This window comes from Cryptomeria japonica, unplaced genomic scaffold, assembly GCF_030272615.1.
Source record: "Cryptomeria japonica unplaced genomic scaffold, Sugi_1.0 HiC_scaffold_177, whole genome shotgun sequence".
NCBI lineage: Eukaryota > Viridiplantae > Streptophyta > Pinopsida > Cupressales > Cupressaceae > Cryptomeria > Cryptomeria japonica.
In genome coordinates, this window is record NW_026728999.1 from 62,501 (window position 1) to 79,791 (window position 17,291).

At 60.8% G+C, this 17,291-nt stretch overlaps 2 non-coding genes across 2 annotated transcripts; both read right to left on the reverse strand.

Moving 5' to 3' along the window:
* Positions 1-3,244: 3,244 nt before the first annotated feature.
* Positions 3,245-3,363, reverse strand: LOC131867672 (5S ribosomal RNA). Its single transcript, XR_009366223.1, has one exon. It is a non-coding gene; the product is annotated as a 5S ribosomal RNA (ribosomal RNA).
* A 7,806-nt stretch (positions 3,364-11,169) lies between these two features.
* On the reverse strand, positions 11,170-11,288 carry LOC131867680 (5S ribosomal RNA). Its single transcript, XR_009366231.1, has one exon. It is a non-coding gene; the product is annotated as a 5S ribosomal RNA (ribosomal RNA).
* Positions 11,289-17,291: the final 6,003 nt, after the last annotated feature.

A 17,291-nucleotide genomic window follows, 5' to 3' on the forward strand; every position in this document is an offset into this window, starting at 1 on the left:
TTTCAAAACGGAAATTTTAAAATCTCATTTTTTTTTGCCTTTTTCTGGAAATTAGTGAAGGCAGCGCATCAAAGGTGCGCACCTCGCTGCCCACCACGGTGCGCAACGCCGGTGGGCACCCGGGAGTGCTTCGAAGTGTGCTCCAAGGTGCTGCGTGCACGTTGTCGGAGCCCGGTTTGCCCCGGGTGCGCACCTCGCGTGCACCTTCGTCGGGGTGGGCACCTTGGCTGGGTTTGCCCCGGCTGCGCTCCGAAGCGGGGTTATTGGAGCGCCGCCTCTTTTTTTGTCGGAGCGTTTGGTGGGGTTTCTCGCATTGGCTCTTCCGAGGCCCGGTTGCCACCCTGGCGCGCACGAAGTCGGAAGTAGGGTTAATTGCCCGGGTGCGCACCTTTGCCAGGGTGGGCACCTTACCTGGGCTGCGCACCAGGGCGGGCTCAAGATGGCACGCGCGTTCCGTTTTTTTCACTATCTTTCAAAACGGAAATTTTAAAATCTCCTTTTTTTTTTGCCTTTTCTGGAAATTAGTGAAGGCAGCGCATCAAAGGTGCGCACCTCGCTGCCCACCTTGGTGTGCTCTGAGGTGCGCACCCGGGAGCGCTACGAAGTGTGCTCCAAGGTGCGGCGTGCACGTTGTCGGAGCCCGGTTTGCCCCGGGTGCGCACCTCGCCTGCACCTTGGCCGGGGTGGGCACCTTGGCTGGGTTTGCCCAGGGTGCGCTCCGAAGCGGGGTTACTGGAGCGCCCCCTCTTTTTTTGTCAGAGCGTTTGGTGGGGTTTCTCGCATTGGCTCTTCCCAGGCCCGGTTGTTGGGTGCGCTCCCACCCTGGCGCGCGCGAAGTTGGAAGTTGGGTTAATTGCCCGGGCGCGCACCTTCGCCAGGGTGGGCACCTTGGTGCGCACACCTTGGCTGGGCTGCGCACCAGGGCGGGCTCAAGATGGCACCAGCATTCCCTTTTTCTCACTATCTTTCAAAACGGAAATTTTAAAATCTCGTTTTTTTTTTGCCTTTTATGGAAATTAGTGAAGGCATCGCATCAAAGGTGCGCACCTCGCTGCCCACCTTGGTGTGCTCCGAGGTGCCCACCACGGTGCGCAACGCCGGTGCGAACCCGGGAGCGCCCCGATGTGTGCTCCAAGGTGCGGCGTGCACGAAGTCGGACCCCGGTTTGCCCCGGGTGCGCACCTCGCGTGCACCTTGGTGCGCACACCTTGGCTGGGTTGCGCGGCCTGGTGGGCACCATGGTGCGCACCAAGGAGCGCTCCGAAGTGTGCTCCAAGGTGCGGCGTGCACGAAGTCGGAGCCCGGTTTGCCCCGGGTACGCACCTCGCGTGCACCTTCGCCGGGGTGGGCACCTCGGCTGGGTTGCGCGCCCTGGTGCGCACCAAGGAGCGCTCCGAAGTGTGCTCCAAGGTGCGGCGTGCACGAAGTCGGAGCCCGGTTTGCCCCGGGTGCGCACCTTCGCCGCGGTGCGCACCATGGCGTGCACGAAGTCGGAGCCCGGTTTGCCCCGGGTGCGCACCTCGCGTGCACCTTCGGCGGGGTTGCGCGCCCTGGTGGGCACCATGGTGCGCACCAAGGAGCGCTCCGAAGTGTGCTCCAAGGTGCGGCGTGCACGAAGTCGGAGCCCGGTTTGCCCCGGGTGCGCACCTCGCGTGCACCTTCGGCGGGGTTGCGCGCCCTGGTGGGCACCATGGTGCGCACCAAGGAGCGCTCCGAAGTGTGCTCCAAGGTGCGGCGTGCACGAAGTCGGAGCCCGGTTTGCCCCGGGTGCGCACCTCGCGTGCACCTTCGCCGCGGTGGGCACCATGGCGTGCACGAAGTCGGAGCCCGGTTTGCCCCGGGTGCGCACCTCGCGTGCACCTTCGCCGGGGTGGGCACCTCGGCTGGGTTGCGCGCCCTGGTGCGCACCAAGGAGCGCTCCGAAGTGTGCTCCAAGGTGCGGCGTGCACGAAGTCGGAGCCCGGTTTGCCCCGGGTGCGCACCTCGCGTGCACCTTCGCCAGGGTGGGCACCTCGGTGCGCACACCTTCTCAATGTTTTCTTGCCTTTTCTGGAAATTGGTGAAGGCAGCGCATCAAAGGTGCGCACCTCGGTGTGCTCCGAGGTGCGAACCCGAGAGCGCTCCGAGGTGCCCACGAAGTCGAAAGTCGGGTTAATTGCATTGTTTTCCCCGGGTGCGCTCCGAGGTGCGCAACATCGGCGCGCACCAAGGAGGGCTCCGAAGTGTGCTCCAAGGTGCGCACGATGGCGTGCACCTCTGGTGCGCACGATTCGGAGCTCGGTTTGACCGGGGTGCGCACACCTTGGCTGGGTTGCGCACCTTTTGTGCGCTCCAAGGTGCGCACGAAGTCGGAGCTCGGTTTGCCCCGGGTGCGCACCTTCGCCAGGGTGCGCACCTTGATGCGCACGCCTTGGCTGGGCTGCGCACCTTGGTGGGCGCCATGGTGCGCACCTTTCGTGCGCTCCAAGGTGCGCACGAAGTCGGAGCTCGGTTTGCCCCGGGTGCGCACCTTGGTGGGCGCCATGGTGCACTCCGAGGTGCCCAAGATTGGTGCGCACCAAGGAGCGCTCCGAAGTGCGCTCCAAGGTGCGCGCGAAGTCGAAAGTTGGGTTAATTGTCCGGTTTGCCTCGGGTGCGCACCTTGCGTGCACCTTCGCCAGGGTGGGCGCCTTGGTGCGCACACCTTGGCTGGGCTGCGCACACCTTGGCACCCGCGTTTCCTTCATTTTAAATTTTTTTTTTTTACAATCTCTCAAGTGGGAAATTCTATAATCTCAACTTTTTTTGCCTTTTCAGGAAACTTTTGAATGGAGCGCATCATTGGTGCGCTCCGAAGTGTGCTCCAAAGCTCTCTCCAGCTGCGTGCACCTGCCCCGGCCGCGCACCCGGCCCCGCCCAGCTTCGCTCACCTGTCCCGGGCGTCTGGTGCGGAACCTTAGAGTAAGAAACATCACCGTGCACCTTGGCCAACGTGCGCGACTCGACCGAGCGCGCACTGGCCGAGGTGCACACCGATTTCACCTGGGTGCGCGCGCAGCACCTCGGGCGCACCGGGGTGCGCGCACAACGCCCGGGTTGCACCGTGGCCTGTGTGCTCGGGGCGCCTCGGGTGCGCGCTCGGTGTCGCCCCCGCGCGCGCGGTAGTGCGGGCAGCGCACCCCGGCCCGGCCCGGCCCCGACGAGAACGCAAACGGGCAAAAGGTTTATTCAAATAGCATTGCGACGCCCGGCGAAAAACTAAAAAAGGGTGCAACACCGGGACTTCCCGGGAGGTCACCCATCCCAGTACTACTCCGGCCCAAGCGCGCTTAACTGCGGAGTTCTGATGGGATCCGGTGCACTAACGCTGGTATGATCGCACCCGTTATGAGCTTGTCGCAGTGTGTACTTAGCAAACCGCGACCCACGTGCGAATCCACCCCGGCCACCCACCCCCGTCGAGGTGCACACCCTCCCTCGCGAAGTGCGCCCCGTTCGCCAAGTGTGAGCCCTGCCCGGGTGCGCGCACCTTGCTAGGGCGTCGGGTGTGCACCCGGCCCGGCCTACGTGCGTGCACCTGGAGGGGGCGTCGTGTGCGTGCAGTGTCCCGTCTGCAACGCGGTGCCCACACACCACCTCGGGCGCAACGACCTGCGCTCACATGTGGGCCGAGTGCACCTTGGTGCATGTTCGGGGCGCCTCGGGTGCACGCTCGATCTTGCCCCGGTGCACCAAGGCGCTCGGTTTGCCCCGGGTGCGCACTTGGTGCAAGGTGGGCACCCAAAATAGGGATCAAGCACCAAAACACAAGTTTCGGGATGCAAAATGGGACCCAAGGACCACAAATGCGTTCCAAGACCCATGATGGGTCCACGAGAACAAAAATGTGTTCCGAGACTTAATAAACAAATATTGGGTTTTAGGAGAAGAAACATGCTCTGATGCCCAAAACGAGAATCGACCCCGAAAAGGCCACAGGCCAAAAGTGGGATGCGAGACAAAAAAAAATGGGACCCGAGGACCAAAATTGGGTTCCCAGGTCGAAGACAGGGCAACCGGACAAGAAACGACCTCTAAGGCTCGAAATGAGTCCCGACGACTAAAACTTGACAAGAAGCACCCATCAGGCACCCAACTCGACACCCATGGGATGCCGACCCACCCGGGCTTCCACCTAGCACACCTTGGCACCCACCCACCCTCGCACCCAACCTCGCACCCAACTTAGCACCTTTGAACCCACATTGGCACTCACCCTGACCCTGGCACCTTGGAACCCACATTGGCACTCACCTTGACCCTGGCACCCACCTTTGCACTCACCTTGGGACCCACCCTGGCTCCCACCTCGGCACCCACCCAGACACCCACCTTGGTTCCTTGGCACCCACCTTGGATCCTTGGCACCCACCCCGACACCCACCTTGGCACGCAACTTGGCTACTTGCCACCCACCTTGGCTCCTTGACGCCCACCCCGACAACCACCCCGTGACCTACCCTGGCTAGGGTTGGTGCACACCCACCCTGGTGCCCACCTTGGCACCCACCCTATGACCCACCTTGGCACGCACCTTAGTACCCACCCCGTTACCCACCCTAGGACCCACCCCGTGACCCACCTTGGCCAGGGTGGGTGCCTTGGTGCGCACAACTTGCCTGGGCTGCACACCAGGGCGGGCTCAAGATGGCACCCGCGTTCCGTTTTTTTCACTATCTTTCAAAACGGAAATTTTAAAATCTCATTTTTTTCTTTTTTTTGCCTTTTCTGGAAATTAGTGAAGGCAGCGCATCAAAGGTGCGCAATGCTGGTGCGAACCCGGGAGCGCTCCGATGTGTGCTCCAAGGTGCGGCGTGCACGAAGTCCGAGCCCGGTTTGCCCCGGGTGCGCACCTCGCGTGCACCTTCGGCCGGGGTGAGCACCTTGGCTGGGTTGCGCGCCCTGGTGCGTACCAAGGAGCGCTCTGAAGTGTGCTCCAAGGTGCGGCGTGCACGAAGTCGGAGCCCGGTTTGCCCCGGGTGTGCACCTCGGGTGCGCACCTCGCGTGCACCTTCGCTGCGGTGGGCACCTTGGCTGGGTTGCGCGCCTTGGTGGGCACCATGCAGTGCACGAAGTCGGAGCCCGGTTTGCCCCGGGCGCGCACCTCCGCCAGGGTGGGCACCTTGGTGCGCACAACTTGCCTGGGCTGCGCATCAGGAAGGGCTCAAGATGGCACCCGCGTTCCGTTTTTTTCACTATCTTTCAGAACGGAAATTTTAAAATATCGTTTTTTTTTGCCTTTTCTGGAAATTAGTGAAGGCAGCGCATCAAAGGTGCGCAACGCTGGTGCGAACCTGGGAGCGCTCCGATGTGTGCTCCAAGGTGCGGCGTGCACGAAGTCGGAGCCCGGTTTGCCTCGGGTGCGCCCTGGTGGGCACCATGGTGCGCACCAAGGAGCGCTCCGAAGTGTGCTCCAAGGTGCGGCCTGCACGAAGTCGGAGCCCGGTTTGCCCCGGGTGTGCACCTCGGGTGGGCACCTTGGTGCGCATGCCTTGCCTGGGCTGCGCACCAGGGCGGGCTCAAGATGGCACCCGCGTTCCTTTTTTTTCACTATCTTTCAAAACGGAAATTTTAAAATCTCATTTTTTTTTGCCTTTTTCTGGAAATTAGTGAAGGCAGCGCATCAAAGGTGCGCACCTCGCTGCCCACCACGGTGCGCAACGCCGGTGGGCACCCGGGAGTGCTTCGAAGTGTGCTCCAAGGTGCTGCGTGCACGTTGTCGGAGCCCGGTTTGCCCCGGGTGCGCACCTCGCGTGCACCTTCGTCGGGGTGGGCACCTTGGCTTGGTTTGCCCCGGCTGCGCTCCGAAGCGGGGTTATTGGAGCGCCGCCTCTTTTTTTGTCGGAGCGTTTGGTGGGGTTTCTCGCATTGGCTCTTCCGAGGCCCGGTTGCCACCCTGGCGCGCACGAAGTCGGAAGTAGGGTTAATTGCCCGGGTGCGCACCTTTGCCAGGGTGGCACCTTACCTGGGCTGCGCACCAGGGCGGGCTCAAGATGGCACGCGCGTTCCGTTTTTTTCACTATCTTTCAAAACGGAAATTTTAAAATCTCCTTTTTTTTTTGCCTTTTCTGGAAATTAGTGAAGGCAGCGCATCAAAGGTGCGCACCTCGCTGCCCACCTTGGTGTGCTCTGAGGTGCGCACCCGGGAGCGCTACGAAGTGTGCTCCAAGGTGCGGCGTGCACGTTGTCGGAGCCCGGTTTGCCCCGGGTGCGCACCTCGCCTGCACCTTGGCCGGGGTGGGCACCTTGGCTGGGTTTGCCCAGGGTGCGCTCCGAAGCGGGGTTACTGGAGCGCCCCCTCTTTTTTTGTCAGAGAGTTTGGTGGGGTTTCTCGCATTGGCTCTTCCCAGGCCCGGTTGTTGGGTGCGCTCCCACCCTGGCGCGCGCGAAGTTGGAAGTTGGGTTAATTGCCCGGGCGCGCACCTTCGCCAGGGTGGGCACCTTGGTGCGCAAACCTTGGCTGGGCTGCGCACCAGGGCGGGCTCAAGATGGCACCAGCATTCCCTTTTTCTCACTATCTTTCAAAACGGAAATTTTAAAATCTCGTTTTTTTTTTGCCTTTTATGGAAATTAGTGAAGGCATCGCATCAAAGGTGCGCACCTCGCTGCCCACCTTGGTGTGCTCCGAGGTGCCCACCACGGTGCGCAACGCCGGTGCGAACCCGGGAGCGCCCCGATGTGTGCTCCAAGGTGCGGCGTGCACGAAGTCGGACCCCGGTTTGCCCCGGGTGCGCACCTCGCGTGCACCTTGGTGCGCACACCTTGGCTGGGTTGCGCGGCCTGGTGGGCACCATGGTGCGCACCAAGGAGCGCTCCGAAGTGTGCTCCAAGGTGCGGCGTGCACGAAGTCGGAGCCCGGTTTGCCCCGGGTGCGCACCTTCGCCGCGGTGGGCACCATGGCGTGCACGAAGTCGGAGCCCGGTTTGCCCCGGGTGCGCACCTCGCGTGCACCTTCGCCGGGGTGGGCACCTCGGCTGGGTTGCGCGCCCTGGTGCGCACCAAGGAGCGCTCTGAAGTGTGCTCCAAGGTGCGGCGTGCACGAAGTCGGAGCCCGGTTTGCCCCGGGTGTGCACCTCGCGTGCACCTTCGCTGCGGTGGGCACCTTGGCTGGGTTGCGCGCCTTGGTGGGCACCATGCAGTGCACGAAGTCGGAGCCCGGTTTGCCCCGGGCGCGCACCTCCGCCAGGGTGGGCACCTTGGTGCGCACAACTTGCCTGGGCTGCGCACCAGGAAGGGCTCAAGATGGCACCCGCGTTCCGTTTTTTTCACTATCTTTCAGAACGGAAATTTTAAAATATCGTTTTTTTTTGCCTTTTCTGGAAATTAGTGAAGGCAGCGCATCAAAGGTGCGCAACGCTGGTGCGAACCTGGGAGCGCTCCGATGTGTGCTCCAAGGTGCGGCGTGCACGAAGTCGGACCCCGGTTTGCCCCGGGTGCGCACCTCGCGTGCACCTTGGTGCGCACACCTTGGCTGGGTTGCGCGCCCTGGTGGGCACCATGGTGCGCACCAAGGAGCGCTCCGAAGTGTGCTCCAAGGTGCGGCGTGCACGAAGTCGGAGCCCGGTTTGCCCCGGGTGCGCACCTCGCGTGCACCTTCGCCGCGGTGGGCACCATGGCGTGCACGAAGTCGGAGCCCGGTTTGCCCCGGGTGCGCACCTCGCGTGCACCTTCGCCGGGGTGGGCACCTTAGTGTGCAGACCTTGGCTGGGTTGCGCGCCCTGGTGGGCACCATGGTGCGCACCAAGGAGCGCTCCGAAGTGTGCTCCAAGGTGCGGCCTGCACGAAGTCGGAGCCCGGTTTGCCCCGGGTGTGCACCTCGGGTGGGCACCTTGGTGCGCATGCCTTGCCTGGGCTGCGCACCAGGGCGGGCTCAAGATGGCACCCGCGTTCCTTTTTTTTCACTATCTTTCAAAACGGAAATTTTAAAATCTCATTTTTTTTTGCCTTTTTCTGGAAATTAGTGAAGGCAGCGCATCAAAGGTGCGCACCTCGCTGCCCACCACGGTGCGCAACGCCGGTGGGCACCCGGGAGTGCTTCGAAGTGTGCTCCAAGGTGCTGCGTGCACGTTGTCGGAGCCCGGTTTGCCCCGGGTGCGCACCTCGCGTGCACCTTCGTCGGGGTGGGCACCTTGGCTGGGTTTGCCCCGGCTGCGCTCCGAAGCGGGGTTATTGGAGCGCCGCCTCTTTTTTTGTCGGAGCGTTTGGTGGGGTTTCTCGCATTGGCTCTTCCGAGGCCCGGTTGCCACCCTGGCGCGCACGAAGTCGGAAGTAGGGTTAATTGCCCGGGTGCGCACCTTTGCCAGGGTGGGCACCTTACCTGGGCTGCGCACCAGGGCGGGCTCAAGATGGCACGCGCGTTCCGTTTTTTTCACTATCTTTCAAAACGGAAATTTTAAAATCTCCTTTTTTTTTTGCCTTTTCTGGAAATTAGTGAAGGCAGCGCATCAAAGGTGCGCACCTCGCTGCCCACCTTGGTGTGCTCTGAGGTGCGCACCCGGGAGCGCTACGAAGTGTGCTCCAAGGTGCGGCGTGCACGTTGTCGGAGCCCGGTTTGCCCCGGGTGCGCACCTCGCCTGCACCTTGGCCGGGGTGGGCACCTTGGCTGGGTTTGCCCAGGGTGCGCTCCGAAGCGGGGTTACTGGAGCGCCCCCTCTTTTTTTGTCAGAGCGTTTGGTGGGGTTTCTCGCATTGGCTCTTCCCAGGCCCGGTTGTTGGGTGCGCTCCCACCCTGGCGCGCGCGAAGTTGGAAGTTGGGTTAATTGCCCGGGCGCGCACCTTCGCCAGGGTGGGCACCTTGGTGCGCACACCTTGGCTGGGCTGCGCACCAGGGCGGGCTCAAGATGGCACCAGCATTCCCTTTTTCTCACTATCTTTCAAAACGGAAATTTTAAAATCTCGTTTTTTTTTTGCCTTTTATGGAAATTAGTGAAGGCATCGCATCAAAGGTGCGCACCTCGCTGCCCACCTTGGTGTGCTCCGAGGTGCCCACCACGGTGCGCAACGCCGGTGCGAACCCGGGAGCGCCCCGATGTGTGCTCCAAGGTGCGGCGTGCACGAAGTCGGACCCCGGTTTGCCCCGGGTGCGCACCTCGCGTGCACCTTGGTGCGCACACCTTGGCTGGGTTGCGCGGCCTGGTGGGCACCATGGTGCGCACCAAGGAGCGCTCCGAAGTGTGCTCCAAGGTGCGGCGTGCACGAAGTCGGAGCCCGGTTTGCCCCGGGTACGCACCTCGCGTGCACCTTCGCCGGGGTGGGCACCTCGGCTGGGTTGCGCGCCCTGGTGCGCACCAAGGAGCGCTCCGAAGTGTGCTCCAAGGTGCGGCGTGCACGAAGTCGGAGCCCGGTTTGCCCCGGGTGCGCACCTTCGCCGCGGTGCGCACCATGGCGTGCACGAAGTCGGAGCCCGGTTTGCCCCGGGTGCGCACCTCGCGTGCACCTTCGGCGGGGTTGCGCGCCCTGGTGGGCACCATGGTGCGCACCAAGGAGCGCTCCGAAGTGTGCTCCAAGGTGCGGCGTGCACGAAGTCGGAGCCCGGTTTGCCCCGGGTGCGCACCTCGCGTGCACCTTCGGCGGGGTTGCGCGCCCTGGTGGGCACCATGGTGCGCACCAAGGAGCGCTCCGAAGTGTGCTCCAAGGTGCGGCGTGCACGAAGTCGGAGCCCGGTTTGCCCCGGGTGCGCACCTCGCGTGCACCTTCGCCGCGGTGGGCACCATGGCGTGCACGAAGTCGGAGCCCGGTTTGCCCCGGGTGCGCACCTCGCGTGCACCTTCGCCGGGGTGGGCACCTCGGCTGGGTTGCGCGCCCTGGTGCGCACCAAGGAGCGCTCCGAAGTGTGCTCCAAGGTGCGGCGTGCACGAAGTCGGAGCCCGGTTTGCCCCGGGTGCGCACCTCGCGTGCACCTTCGCCAGGGTGGGCACCTCGGTGCGCACACCTTCTCAATGTTTTCTTGCCTTTTCTGGAAATTGGTGAAGGCAGCGCATCAAAGGTGCGCACCTCGGTGTGCTCCGAGGTGCGAACCCGAGAGCGCTCCGAGGTGCCCACGAAGTCGAAAGTCGGGTTAATTGCATTGTTTTCCCCGGGTGCGCTCCGAGGTGCGCAACATCGGCGCGCACCAAGGAGGGCTCCGAAGTGTGCTCCAAGGTGCGCACGATGGCGTGCACCTCTGGTGCGCACGATTCGGAGCTCGGTTTGACCGGGGTGCGCACACCTTGGCTGGGTTGCGCACCTTTTGTGCGCTCCAAGGTGCGCACGAAGTCGGAGCTCGGTTTGCCCCGGGTGCGCACCTTCGCCAGGGTGCGCACCTTGATGCGCACGCCTTGGCTGGGCTGCGCACCTTGGTGGGCGCCATGGTGCGCACCTTTCGTGCGCTCCAAGGTGCGCACGAAGTCGGAGCTCGGTTTGCCCCGGGTGCGCACCTTGGTGGGCGCCATGGTGCACTCCGAGGTGCCCAAGATTGGTGCGCACCAAGGAGCGCTCCGAAGTGCGCTCCAAGGTGCGCGCGAAGTCGAAAGTTGGGTTAATTGTCCGGTTTGCCTCGGGTGCGCACCTTGCGTGCACCTTCGCCAGGGTGGGCGCCTTGGTGCGCACACCTTGGCTGGGCTGCGCACACCTTGGCACCCGCGTTTCCTTCATTTTAAATTTTTTTTTTTTACAATCTCTCAAGTGGGAAATTCTATAATCTCAACTTTTTTTGCCTTTTCAGGAAACTTTTGAATGGAGCGCATCATTGGTGCGCTCCGAAGTGTGCTCCAAAGCTCTCTCCAGCTGCGTGCACCTGCCCCGGCCGCGCACCCGGCCCCGCCCAGCTTCGCTCACCTGTCCCGGGCGTCTGGTGCGGAACCTTAGAGTAAGAAACATCACCGTGCACCTTGGCCAACGTGCGCGACTCGACCGAGCGCGCACTGGCCGAGGTGCACACCGATTTCACCTGGGTGCGCGCGCAGCACCTCGGGCGCACCGGGGTGCGCGCACAACGCCCGGGTTGCACCGTGGCCTGTGTGCTCGGGGCGCCTCGGGTGCGCGCTCGGTGTCGCCCCCCGCGCGCGCGGTAGTGCGGGCAGCGCACCCCGGCCCGGCCCGGCCCCGACGAGAACGCAAACGGGCAAAAGGTTTATTCAAATAGCATTGCGACGCCCGGCGAAAAACTAAAAAAGGGTGCAACACCGGGACTTCCCGGGAGGTCACCCATCCCAGTACTACTCCGGCCCAAGCGCGCTTAACTGCGGAGTTCTGATGGGATCCGGTGCACTAATGCTGGTATGATCGCACCCGTTATGAGCTTGTCGCAGTGTGTACTTAGCAAACCGCGACCCACGTGCGAATCCACCCCGGCCACCCACCCCCGTCGAGGTGCACACCCTCCCTCGCGAAGTGCGCCCCGTTCGCCAAGTGTGAGCCCTGCCCGGGTGCGCGCACCTTGCTAGGGCGTCGGGTGTGCACCCGGCCCGGCCTACGTGCGTGCACCTGGAGGGGGCGTCGTGTGCGTGCAGTGTCCCGTCTGCAACGCGGTGCCCACACACCACCTCGGGCGCAACGACCTGCGCTCACATGTGGGCCGAGTGCACCTTGGTGCATGTTCGGGGCGCCTCGGGTGCACGCTCGATCTTGCCCCGGTGCACCAAGGCGCTCGGTTTGCCCCGGGTGCGCACTTGGTGCAAGGTGGGCACCCAAAATAGGGATCAAGCACCAAAACACAAGTTTCGGGATGCAAAATGGGACCCAAGGACCACAAATGCGTTCCAAGACCCATGATGGGTCCACGAGAACAAAAATGTGTTCCGAGACTTAATAAACAAATATTGGGTTTTAGGAGAAGAAACATGCTCTGATGCCCAAAACGAGAATCGACCCCGAAAAGGCCACAGGCCAAAAGTGGGATGCGAGACAAAAAAAAATGGGACCCGAGGACCAAAATTGGGTTCCCAGGTCGAAGACAGGGCAACCGGACAAGAAACGACCTCTAAGGCTCGAAATGAGTCCCGACGACTAAAACTTGACAAGAAGCACCCATCAGGCACCCAACTCGACACCCATGGGATGCCGACCCACCCGGGCTTCCACCTAGCACACCTTGGCACCCACCCACCCTCGCACCCAACCTCGCACCCAACTTAGCACCTTTGAACCCACATTGGCACTCACCCTGACCCTGGCACCTTGGAACCCACATTGGCACTCACCTTGACCCTGGCACCCACCTTTGCACTCACCTTGGGACCCACCCTGGCTCCCACCTCGGCACCCACCCAGACACCCACCTTGGTTCCTTGGCACCCACCTTGGATCCTTGGCACCCACCCCGACACCCACCTTGGCACGCAACTTGGCTACTTGCCACCCACCTTGGCTCCTTGACGCCCACCCCGACAACCACCCCGTGACCTACCCTGGCTAGGGTTGGTGCACACCCACCCTGGTGCCCACCTTGGCACCCACCCTATGACCCACCTTGGCACGCACCTTAGTACCCACCCCGTTACCCACCCTAGGACCCACCCCGTGACCCACCTTGGCCAGGGTGGGTGCACCCACCCTGGTGCCCACCTTGGCACCCACCCATCCTAGCACCCAGCCTGTGACCGGGCTTGGAACCCAACCTTGCACCCGCACCCGTCTTGGCCAGTGTGGGTGCGCACCCATCCTGGCACCCACGTTGTGACACACCCTTTAACCCACGCACCCTAGCACCCACGTTGGCACCCACCTTGGAACCCAACCTAGCAACTTGGCACCCACCCCGTGACCCACCTTGGCATCCACCATAGCAGTCGCCGACTTGGCACCCACCTCGGCACCCACCTTGACACTTGTGGACCCACCTTGCCACTCACCCTAGCATCGACCCATCCTAGCACCCACCCTGGCACCTTTGCACCCTAGCACTCACCCATCCTAGCACCTAACCTGTGACCCACCTTGACACTCACCCTCGCACCCACCTTGGAACCCAACCTAGCACCCACCCACCCTGACACCAACCCTAGCACCTACCCACCCTTGCACCCACCCTGTGACCCATCTTGGCACCCACCCATCCTACCACTCAACCTATCACCCACCTTCTCACCCACCTTGGCATCCACCTTAGCACCCACCCACACTGGCACCTTGGCACCCACCTCGGGCAAGGTGGGTGCACACCCACCCTGGCACCCAATTTAGAACCCACCGAGCATGTTACCCACCTTGGCACCCACATTGCAGCCCACCCTAGTACCCACCCTATGACCCACATTGGCATCCACACCCTAGCACCCAGGCACCTCGACACCCGCCTTGACACCCACCCTAGCACTGAACCTGTGACCCACCTTGGAACTCACCCTAGAACCCACCCACCCTGTGAACCACCTTGGCATCCACCTTAGCACCCACCCACCTTGGCACCCACTCTAGCACTCACCCATCCTAACACCCAACTTGTTACCCACCTTGGCACCCGCCCTCGCGTCCACCTTGAAACCCACCCTAGCACCCACCCACGCAGGAGCCCACCTTGGCACCCAACCTAACACCCACGCATCCTGGCACCCAACTTGTGACCCACCTTGGAACCCACCCTAGTACCCACCTTTGAACCCACTATATCACCAACCCACCTTGGCACCCACCCTATGACCCTCTTTGGAATCCACCCTAGCACGCACCCACCCTGGCACCCACCATGGAGCGCACCCTAGCACCCACCCACCTCGGCACGCACCTCAACACCCACCTTGGTGTGCGCACTGCGCCAACCTCTCAAAGACCCTATGTGGTGCGCTCCAAAGTGTACACCTTTGGTGCGCTCCAAGGTGCGCACCTTTGGTGCACACCGAGGTGCACACCAAAGTGTGCACCGAGGTGAGCACCAAAGTGCACTCCAGGGTGCACACCAAGGCGTGCACCTTTGGTGCGGTCAATGCAAACGAATTCGGAAGTTGGGGTCGATGTCCTAATCGCTGCTGCAGACTACACGTATGAGAATCGGACAAATAGCTTTATATAGGGGAGGTGTTGCGTTTGATGGGTCGACTCCCCTGGTTGTGTGCACTGCACCAACTTCAAAGACCCTGTCTTGTTTAAGAAGTCAAAAGTTGGGGTGGATGTCCTAATCATTGCTGCAGTCTACGCATGTATGAGAATCAGACAAATAGCTTATATAGGGGAGGTGTTGCATTCGGTGGGTTGACTCCCCTGGTTGTGCGCACTGCGCCAACCTCAAAGACCCCGCATAGCAGAAGAAGTCGGAAGTCGGATTTTGGTGAGCACCAAGGCGTGCACCTTTGGTGCGGTCAACGCAGACGAATTCAGAAGTTGGGGTGGATGTCCTAATCGTTGTTGCAGGCTACACATGTATGAGAATCAGACAAATAGCTTATATAGGGGAGGTGTTGGGTTTGATGGGTCAACTCCCTTGGTTGTGCGCATTACGCCAACCTCAAAGACCTTGTTTTCGTTAAGAAGTCAAAAGTTGGGGTCAATGTCCTAATGGCTCCTGCAGGCTACACATGTATGAGAATCGGACAAATAGCTTATATAGGGGAGGTGTTGGGTTTGATGGGTCGACTCCCCTGGTTGTGCGCATTACGTCAACCTCAAAGACCTTGTTTTCGTTAAGAAGTCAAAAGTTGGGGTCGATGTCCTAATTGCTCCTGTAGACTACACATGTATGAGAATCAGACAAATAGCTTATATAGGGGAGGTGTTGGGTTTGATGGGTTGACTCCCCTAGTTGTTCGCATTACACCAACCTCAAAGACCTTGTTTTCGTTTAGAAGCCGAAAGTTGGGGTCGATGTCCTAATTGCTCCTGCAGGCTACGCATGTATGAGAATCAGACAAATAGCTTATATAGGGGAGGTGTTGGGTTTGATGGGTCGACTCCCCTGGTTGTGCGCATTGCGCCAACCTCAAAGACCCTGCATTGCGGATGAAGTCGAAAGTCAGAGTTTGGTGTGCTACAAGGTGTGGTCGAAGGTGCTCACCTAGGTGTGCACCTTTGGAGCACAGGAAAAGTGCCCTCCAAAAGTGCGCACCTTTGGAGTGCACAAAAGTGCCCTCCAAAAGTGCGCACCTTTGGAGCGCAGAAAAGTGCCCTCCAAAAAGTGCCCTCCAAAAGTGCGCACCTTTGGAGCGCAGAAAAGTGCCCTCCAAAAAGTGCCCTCCAAAAGTGCGCACCTTTGGAGCGCAGAAAAGTGCCCTCCAAAAAGTGCCCTCCAAAAGTGCGCACCTTTGGAGCGCAGAAAAGTGCCCTCCAAAAGTGCGCACCTTTGGAGCGCAGAAAAGTGCCCTCCAAAAAGTGCCCTCCAAAAGTGCGCACCTTTGGAGCGCAGAAAAGTGCCCTCCAAAAAGTGCCCTCCAAAAGTGCGCACCTTTGGAGCGCAGAAAAGTGCCCTCCAAAAAGTGCCCTCCAAAAGTGCGCACCTTTGGAGCGCAGAAAAGTGCCCTCCAAAAAGTGCCCTCCAAAAGTGCGCACCTTTGGAGCGCAGAAAAGTGCCCTCCAAAAAGTGCCCTCCAAAAGTGCGCACCTTTGGAGCGCAGAAAAGTGCCCTCCAAAAGTGCGCACCTTTGGAGCGCACAAAAGTGCCCTCCAAAAGTGCGCACTTTTGGTGCGCACCAAGGCGCTGGTTCGGTCGTTGCAGGCGAGTTCGGAAGTTGGGGTCGATGTCCTGAGCGGAGGTGCAAACTACACAGGTGTCGGAATCGGACAAATAGCTTATATAGGGGAGGTGTATGCTTCGATGGGTCGACTCCCCAGGTTGAGCGCACCGCGCCAACCTCAAAGACCCTACGGTATGGATGAAGTCGGAAGTTGGGTCCGATGACCAATTCGATTAGTAGGTATGCTCATGAGGTCGGAATTTGGGTCCGATGACCTGCCATGTGCAGGAAGGCGAATGTTGACACTGTGCGTTGCAAGGTGCACACCAAGGCGCTGGTGCGGTCTTTTTAGTCGAGTTCGGAAGTTGGGGTCGATGTCCTGATCGGAGGTGCAAGCTACACAGGTGTGGGAATCGGACAAATAGCTTATATAGGGGAGGTGTATGCTTCGTTGGGTCGACTCCCCGGGTTGAGCGCACCGCGCCAACCTCAAAGACCCTACGGTATGGATGAAGTCGGAAGTTGGGTCCGATGACCGATTCGATATGTAGGCATACTCGCGAGGTCGGAATTTGGGTCCGATGACCTGCCACGTGCAGGAAGGCGAATGTTGGCACTGTGCGTTGCAAGGTGCGCACCAAGGCGCTGGTTCGGTCGTTGGAGGCGAGTTCGGAAGTTGGGGTCGATGTCTTGATCGGAGGTGCAAACTACACAGGTGTGGGAATCGGACAAATAGCTTATATAGGGGAGGTGTATGCTTCGTTGGGTCGACTCCCCGGGTTGAGCGCACCGCGCCAACCTCAAAGACCCTACGGTATGGATGAAGTCGGAAGTTGGGTCCGATGACCGATTCGATATGTAGGCATACTCGCGAGGTCGGAATTTGGGTCCGATGACCTGCCATGTGCAGGAAGGCGAATGTTGGGACTGTGCGTCGCAAGGTGCGCACCAAGGCGCTGGTGCCGTCGTTGCAGTCGAGTTCGGAAGTTGGGGTCGATGTCCTGGTCAGAGGTGCAAACTACACAGGTGTGGGAATCGGACAAATAGCTTATATAGGGGAGGTGTATGCTTCGATGGGTCGACTCCCTGGGTTGAGCGCACCGCGCCAACCTCAAAGACCCTACAGTATGGATGAAGTCGGAAGTTGGGTCCGATGACCGATTCGATACGTAGGCATATTGGCGAGGTCTGAATTTGTGTCCGATGACCTGCCATGCGCAGGAAGGCGGAATTTGGGTCCGATGACCGAGTTGATGGCGTGCCATGCGCAGAAAGGCGGAATTTGGGTCCGATGACCGAGTTGATGTTGATGGCCCGCCATGCACAGGAAGGCGGAATTTGGGTCCGATGACCGATTTGAAGGCGTGCCATACGCAAAAAGGCGGAGTTTGGGTCCGATGACCGAGTTGATATTGATGGCCCGCCATGCGCAGGAAGGCGGAATTTGGGTCCGATGACCTGACATACGCATGGAGTCCGACTCGGGGGCCGATGTTCGATTCGATGACTTGCATTGTGGGTAAAGTCGGAAGTTGTGGTCTTTGACCCGATTCGATGACCAGACTTCGGCTGCTTGAGAATCGGACAAATAACTTATATAGGGGAGGTAGTGTTCTCGAGCATCCTCCCCCCGTGCCCGTTTATGTCGATTGATGCTGGTGCTCGACTGGTTGGAGCGCTCGGATGCAAAAA